Genomic DNA, 7,454 nt, shown 5'->3' with positions numbered 1-7,454 from the left:
ACTTTCTTGCAAAATGCATACTTTTACTTCCATGCAAGTATGCTTGCTTAGCCTGACCTAAGTAAACGTTAATCATCCAAAGTCATATTAATACGTAAGCAACATTTTTGTCACTAATTTCGGCCAAATTCCTGCAGTTACTAGCCATGCACGCAGCCACCTTAACCTAGTTTTAAAGAAATGTCTTACGTTTGAAGATATCGAAGCAGTCATCAGATGTCATAAAACAAGCTCACTCACAACTATTAGTATAGTTTTTAAGTGGAAAAGACTGTTCTAGACAGCACATCTCTGTTGAGTAAATATTTTCCTCAATTTGTCATGGTTTGATTTCGTCATGGCGCTTTGCACAACATTGATTGGGAGGCAATTGACAGCCTTTATATCTAAAAATCGCGCTCACGACCGCCAGATATGAACGCCTCGGCAATCATGTTTGCCTTGCCCCTGATCGCCGCATAGCTTATGGAATGACATAAATTTGAATGACGTTTTATGACGCAATGAGTGCCAAGTTGACTTCTTAAAAAAAACTCTCCCGATATACCTTTTCCCATGTTCGCGGGTGTGTAGCTCAGCAACAAGAGGTCGTAAAAAGGGTAGGATTGTGGACAGCATCGAAAGGTCTTCAAAGTTCCTATTTCAGTTCCAAACCCCATATAGATGTGGACTGCGGCACTCTCTCTGCAGCAGCAAAGACCTTCACTTGGATTTGGTTAATCATATTCATGGATTCAAAGCCTGAAATGTTGGCTTAAGGTGAAAACTATGATGGTCTGCCTATTTGTTGACCACATCTGTCGACCTCATAATGTCATTGCCATGCAGTTTAGAATATTTCTGTGGCCCTCGGGTCGGCCATTATTTCCCAGTTAGTAAAAAGGGAAATTACTGCCGTTTTCAAGGCATGCTTGTTCGCTCCCCGGTAAAAAGTCAGCATCTTTTACATGGCTTGCTGACAGACAGGATCATGCAACCCACCGACAAACAGGTTATGGATGGTACCTGCCAGACTACAAGATTAAAAGGAGTGTTCCACATCTGTATGGGGTTTTGAACTGAACTAGCCATCTAGAAGATCATTCCGTGTAGTTCACAACCCTGCCATTCTTAAGACCTGCTCAACTCCCCTGGTCTCTAAAGTAAACGCCCGCGAAGATGTGCAAACTTTTTTGGTGGGACTGTTTGAAGGTCACCCGGGCACCCATGGTGCCATAATAATGTCATTTAAATCCTGCCATTCCATTGGCCATGTGGCGATCAAGGCTAATACAAATATCAGTGTCGAGCCGTTTATATTTAGCGTTGGTGCGCACCATTTCCAGATATAACGGCTGTCAATGGGCTCTCAATCAATGTTGTGCAAGGTGCGATGACGTAATTCACGACGCGTTGAAGAGCAAATTTGCTGAACGGAGAATTTGTGTTCTCGAGCAGTCTTTTCCACTTGAAAGTACACCATTGGTTATAAGTAAGCTTATTTCACCACGTTTGAAGCTTACTTACCTTCTTTATTTTATCCCTCTAATAGGGAACATTTCCTTTAGCATGTGAAGTGAGTAAAAGGAATACTGCATTGAAGATGTGGGAAGACGGTTTTAACGGGCAGACTCCTGCTAGCAAACTTTTTTGTGTTAGCTACGCCTGTTCTGCCCCAAAACTCTGTTCGGCGGGATACTCTAACTTGGTGAGGTATCGAACTTGGAACAGCTTGGATTTATCATTATTGAGCAACGCTATGAACCACAAAACAGCGAAAGTGGTTTAACCAGGTAAAATTGCGGATGAAAAATTGCCTTGCTGTAAATGGGCTCCTTCATTCGCTATGAATTGTTAACTCTTAGGTGCTTTTTTAAAACGTATAGGGTCGGGTGGCGAATTAATCCAATATATAGATAAGATGTGTGCTACAAGTTTGCAGTTGGTATATTTTGCACACAAATTGGTTAATACTAAACATCTGTAAAACCGAGCGTTCAGGTAGGGGCATTTCGCTCCTAAACCTCATTTAAAAAGCTTTGCTTGAATTTTGCACCACTACAATATGGGAGGGATCAATTCAGTAGTCAAGTCTCTGGAGAAAAAAAAAACGAGGAGTAAAATACGCTACCAGATTGTTTGTGGTGTTCGCGTGGTGTGCACAACAAGCTTTAGGAATGCAGCAAAACCTTATATTTAGCACACAGCTGTAGGTTGTTTGTGATGTATTTCATAAACAAACCAAGGTTGATGAACGTGAGCGGCTGGAGTCGTCGGGGCTCTCGGGCCTAAGAGGTACCTAGTGTCCTTGCCTTGTGCATACGTAGGTGGACTTCCAAGGCTAGGCCGTGTGATATGTAACTCGTATGCGGCTTGTTGGGCACTTTTGTTCTGTGTAAATTTAGTTAAGATGTCTTGATTTGTCAAGATTTCCACACCATTCTTACATCATGGTAACACATTATTGGCGGGCTGTGTGCGTACATTCAGCGTAGTATAACCCGACTCTCGATATCTTGCTCAGCTAGGTACATCTCAACCGCTCACATTTGTTATTTACAAAAATCACAAAACGTTCCACTATGATTTACCTTTATTGTTCAGATCTGGCTTGGAGCGATAGGCAGGTAGGTTACAGAGGTTCACGTTTGGATGCTGAATGGGTGGCTCAAACATAATGATTCACGTATGATTCAGATGTGGGTGAGGCAGGATGTAACCATAGGTGTTTAGGTTCTGTGGAGTCTTGCTTACGTTTGGTGGCTTCAAGTGAGGTAAGACTTAAGCGACATTATAGGAACATCTGAGAGGAAAACATGCGTTTAGCACGTCTGTTAAACGATATCACGTGTGAGTGAAACATTAACATAACATAGGGGGAAAAGGAATTAAACATTTTCCTCATAAGGTGTAGCTTTAATTCCAAGTCGGTCATTCTAGGGCTCTGGCTCAGAGTGAGGTGAAGGCAACTGCGCAAAAGCTGGCCGAGAGATATTTGGGGCGTGCTGGAAAAAAGATGCATCGGGGTCACTGAAAGGTGGGTTTCGCAAGACTGAAGACAAAATACCAGTCCTTAATTTTCTTGTCACACTGAGCAATAATTTACGGATGCAGCCTAAGAGTAGAACACTAGAACATGTTTGACGAGCCAAAGGTACCAGAAATTCCAAGCTTGGTGATCTCTCGCCGTTTGAGAAATGCAATGGCATGTGTATCCACTTGAAAGGAACGAGTTTTTGCCATCCTAGCTGTCTCTATTACCCTTTACATAAATAAGCTCGATAGTTGGTTCGTTGACTTGGGTGCACCGAGGGCGCAAAATCGTTAGTTTTGTTGAACTCATGTGTCTCTTGCTTTATGAACCATTGCCTGATAATGTTTAGCAATATCACACGAATAAAGTTGCACATAAATTTATGTCTGAACATTGGCATACACTGCTCTTTTGAGCAGCACTCCAATATGTCTTCCGCACGGAATAGGTTTGGTGGCTTTGGAGAAGCATGGGCAGCATCGTTTTCAACAGCAAAATTCCAGTAAAGCCATTAGAAATCGAATTTGATCGGCAATGGAAATCCCTAACCTGTTCAAGGTGGTTACTAGAGAGGGCCCTTTCTGACTGGACACGTGCTTTACTAGCCGATTCAGGACTCCAGCCTTTTAGCACGCTTTCACGCAGGCGGAGAGCTCCTTTACGCGTCAACAGTCAAGCATGAGATGAACCGCTTTTGAAAGCAACTGGGCGCCCCTGGGTAACCAGGTGGTCTTGGAGCGCAGAAATGACCCTGTGCAGCTGAAACTATAAAGCCTAAAATGCAGTCCGAGTGCCCACGATATCCGGTCGAAACCCACTTAATCGAGGATAGCTTTTCTCATTCAGCGCGGCCATTTTTCTTCGCGCTCCACGTAGCAAAAACAGCCCTCCACAAAGCCCGAGGTTCAGCGTTTTACGGGGTCAGGGGGTATAGATGCAGCCCCCCACACCCCACCCCCCACGGGATCTCCAGCTATGACCTTAGTCATGGCTAGATGACTGATGGATGAGTTGGATTCGTTGGGGACCCTGAGCAGCCAGAGAGAAATACCCGTGGCCAGATGATTGCTTGGGCGCCAAAGCGTCCCCTCCATGGCTAGACAGATCACTTGAGGTCAAGGTCCCCGAGCAGCAAAAGGGACACTAAGCAGACAAGCAGCCTTTGGCATTTACTGAATTCCTGAGCGTCCAGAGCGTTTCTGACCAGTCGGGGTGCTAATATCAAGGTGCCAAGACAGAGGGTAAAAAAGGTAGAAAGCGTTCCCACACCGCCTTGGTGCTTACCAAACCAGCCCAACTGAGTGGAGTACTCAGAAAAATTCACTCTCCAGACAGAGGTGTTTTATATGTACATATGTAAATAGATTTCGTTGCTCAAGGGACATGCGGCTATGTCATGCATCAGATTTAACGCCAAGAAGTGATCTAGTGCCGACCTAACATAAAAGTCCATCGTAGCTCAAGTCAATCGGACTGCTAACAAAAATTTAGGCGCGTCTTCGTTAGCTCCGTAGGTGGGTCTCCGTTAGCTCACTTAAACCCCATTTCATGCGAATGTGGGAGTACAAGAGGCTTACCTGAGGAATTCAAAAATGATGATGAAAATTATTATGATGTCCTTTCAAAAATGATGATGTCCAGAAAACAATGCCACACCTCATGCTTAGCATTATGCGCATCCGTGTATTCGTAATATCTAGTTAAATTATAAGAGGAGTCATATAACGAAAAATATTTGCAACCCAGAAAATGAAGTGTGGATGTGAACTACCATAATGTTATGCTTCTACTTTCGTACAGATATATGCGTACACATATATGTAAATGTTCACTTTTGCTGTATCGTAACCGTTATGTTGCTGCTGCATTATATGTCGGTCATGATGCTTTGTGAAAAATACATTATTTTGTTGATCATTTCTACCATGGCAGGCAGCAACGCTTGCTTCTTTTCATATTTGTTCGTTCCTTACGTGACCTCACGTTGAACCCGCCTCCAAAATCTAACCCTCGCGACAAGTCATCATCTGTCCGTGGTCCCGTGCCGAAAGGCTACGACGTGTGTTAACCTTCTCCCGCCCGACTAATTAGGACATCTTTATCCATGCGCCAGACCGCATGCGCTTGACAACAGGAGGTTGGCGCGAACGAATATGGCGCGAAAGACCAGCTGATCGGCCAAGGCCACTGTTCGTCGTAACTGTATAAACCAGATCGCAGTGAACCCGGCCTCGCAAACACCGAGGGAAATATAACGATGACACAGCCATGTATATTGTGGTTGTGATAGCCATAGCTTTGTATATGCACAATTCGTTTCATTGTTTTAAGTCTTAAGTAATGGAGATAGGAACACTGTGCGCTCAGGGCAAGGGTAACAGTGTGGAGTGCACAGTGTGCGTGCTTAATACAATGCTGTTGAAACGGGATGCGCGATAGAATAGCTGCAGGGCAAAAGGTCAAAACCAAAAAGTCAACGGACAAAAAGCCAAGTGACGAAAAGTCAGATGGCAACAAGTCAAACAGGATAAAAGTCAAATGACAAAAAAGGCAAAAAGTCAGAAAGTTAGAAGTCAAAATGTCAAACGGCAAAAGGTAAAAAGGATAGAAGTCAAATGTAAAAAGCCAAGCAGTCAAGAAGTCAAATAGCCAAAAAGTCAAAGCGATAAAAGTCAAAGCCATAAAAGTCAAAACCAGAAAGCGGAATGGCAAAAATCAACTGGACAAAGTTTGAGCAGTAAAAAAGTCAAATAAACAAGGGACAAAAAATATAAACGTATAATGGCCAATCGTAGATCAAGCTATAAACGTCACTTCTGTAGATTTAACAGAGTTTCGAAACACACCGAGCGCCTCCGGCCAGGTGTTCGCGGGAGGGCTAAGAGGAAGGAGGAGAAGATGAGATGAAGCCCGCTCCGCTCAGTCAGTCGCAGAAACCATTTATTGGCTCACTGACTGCGCGGAAGGAGCGAATGCTGGTTCCCAGCTCTGGATCGAAAAAGGGCCCCTCGCGTGATGGACGTGCCAGAGCGTAGTTTCTCAAAATGGGTTGGGGGGGGGGGGGCGAACGGTGAAAAATAACCAGACCTACCACGAAATATGCCAACAAACAGGTTTTCCCAGATTTGGCCCACTTTCTTCCAAAAGTTAGGGGGACTGAAGCCCAGGCTGAGTGGAAGCTGAAGCCCCATCACCCTTAACAGGAAACTACATCGCTGGGGAAGTGTCTTAACTCATGATTGCTCGCGATGTGGCTTCTTGTGGCAGCTGAATAGAAATCACTCCCCTAAGTGTCCTAACTCACGACGATTTTTTACGACGTGATGTCTATCAGCTTACCTGGTTTAAATCCTTCAATGATAGAAAACCAAGACCGTACATGAACATTCTTCCGGCAATCGGTGGAACGGATTTTGAGCTGGGAGGAACTTTTCAGGTGGTTTCGGGCCCTGTAGACAAAATGGGGCCTTCTTGCAGTGGAATGCCTTGGGAGAGGCCATCTAATGGGTTTCCCGAGCTTTGGCGGGAAAAAAGACAAGAGAACCCGCACAACAACTTCATCATCGTTCTCTATTTCATTTCCTCAGATCTGTACCATGCCTTTCTAATTTGGAGAAAGTGTATGTCGCGTTTCTCCGTCATTTCGGACTCTGGGGGGAGGGACATAGGTAACACTACTTGTTGGGACTACTAAGATCATTGAAAGGAGCAAAACAATTTAAGACATATGGTGCCCACTAAAATTTGTAAACGCTACTTGTTGGTTAGTTAGTTACGCTCTTGTTGTTAAGCAGCCTCTTTTGTGCTCGGGCAGGTTTAAGTCGTAAAAAGCAACAGTTTCTGTTGAAAGTGCTAGGCTGGTAATTATTAACTGCATGGCCAAATTTTGTATCGAGTTGTTCGATAAAGTTACAGAGTATTCGCAATTGTATGGATAGATATTGGCATGGGATCAGCGGCGTCGTTTTCCATGGCCCCTGTAAGTATCCACATTTAGTGCAAAAGCCTCAGTGTGTTTTTAAGTAAGCCTCCAAATACTTAAGTTGCCTGGTTCACGCCGGTCTTGTTTCTTGGAGAGGGACGAGCCCATTAATGTGCCAAGTCCTAAGTATCTGGCGTGCGTTTTGCAAAATTCATTAATGGTAAATATTACCTAACCCATTGATTCACCCGGAAGGACGTCCACTAACGGAGCGCCTATTCCTGTGCATTCCGTGAAAAAGCAGTGTTTATCCGCCTCGCTTGCTTCATGGGCTAATGGGGTGAGAGGGCTGTGAAAAAAGTGTGAAGTGTGGGGAATGTGGGAAGTGTGGGGCAAGTGGGAAGACTATTATTTATGCGATCTCGACTTTTTACGGCTGACATATCTTTTGACTTCCCAGCATTTGATCTTTTGTCATTTGACTTGTGCCCTTTGGAGATTTTTGCTGTTTAACTGTTA

The sequence above is a fragment of the Pollicipes pollicipes genome, unplaced genomic scaffold (genome assembly GCF_011947565.3).
Source record: "Pollicipes pollicipes isolate AB1234 unplaced genomic scaffold, Ppol_2.1 Scaffold_7231;HRSCAF=8579_pilon_pilon_pilon, whole genome shotgun sequence".
In the NCBI taxonomy this organism is placed as follows: domain Eukaryota; kingdom Metazoa; phylum Arthropoda; class Thecostraca; order Pollicipedomorpha; family Pollicipedidae; genus Pollicipes; species Pollicipes pollicipes.
This window is presented reverse-complemented; position numbering follows the sequence as displayed.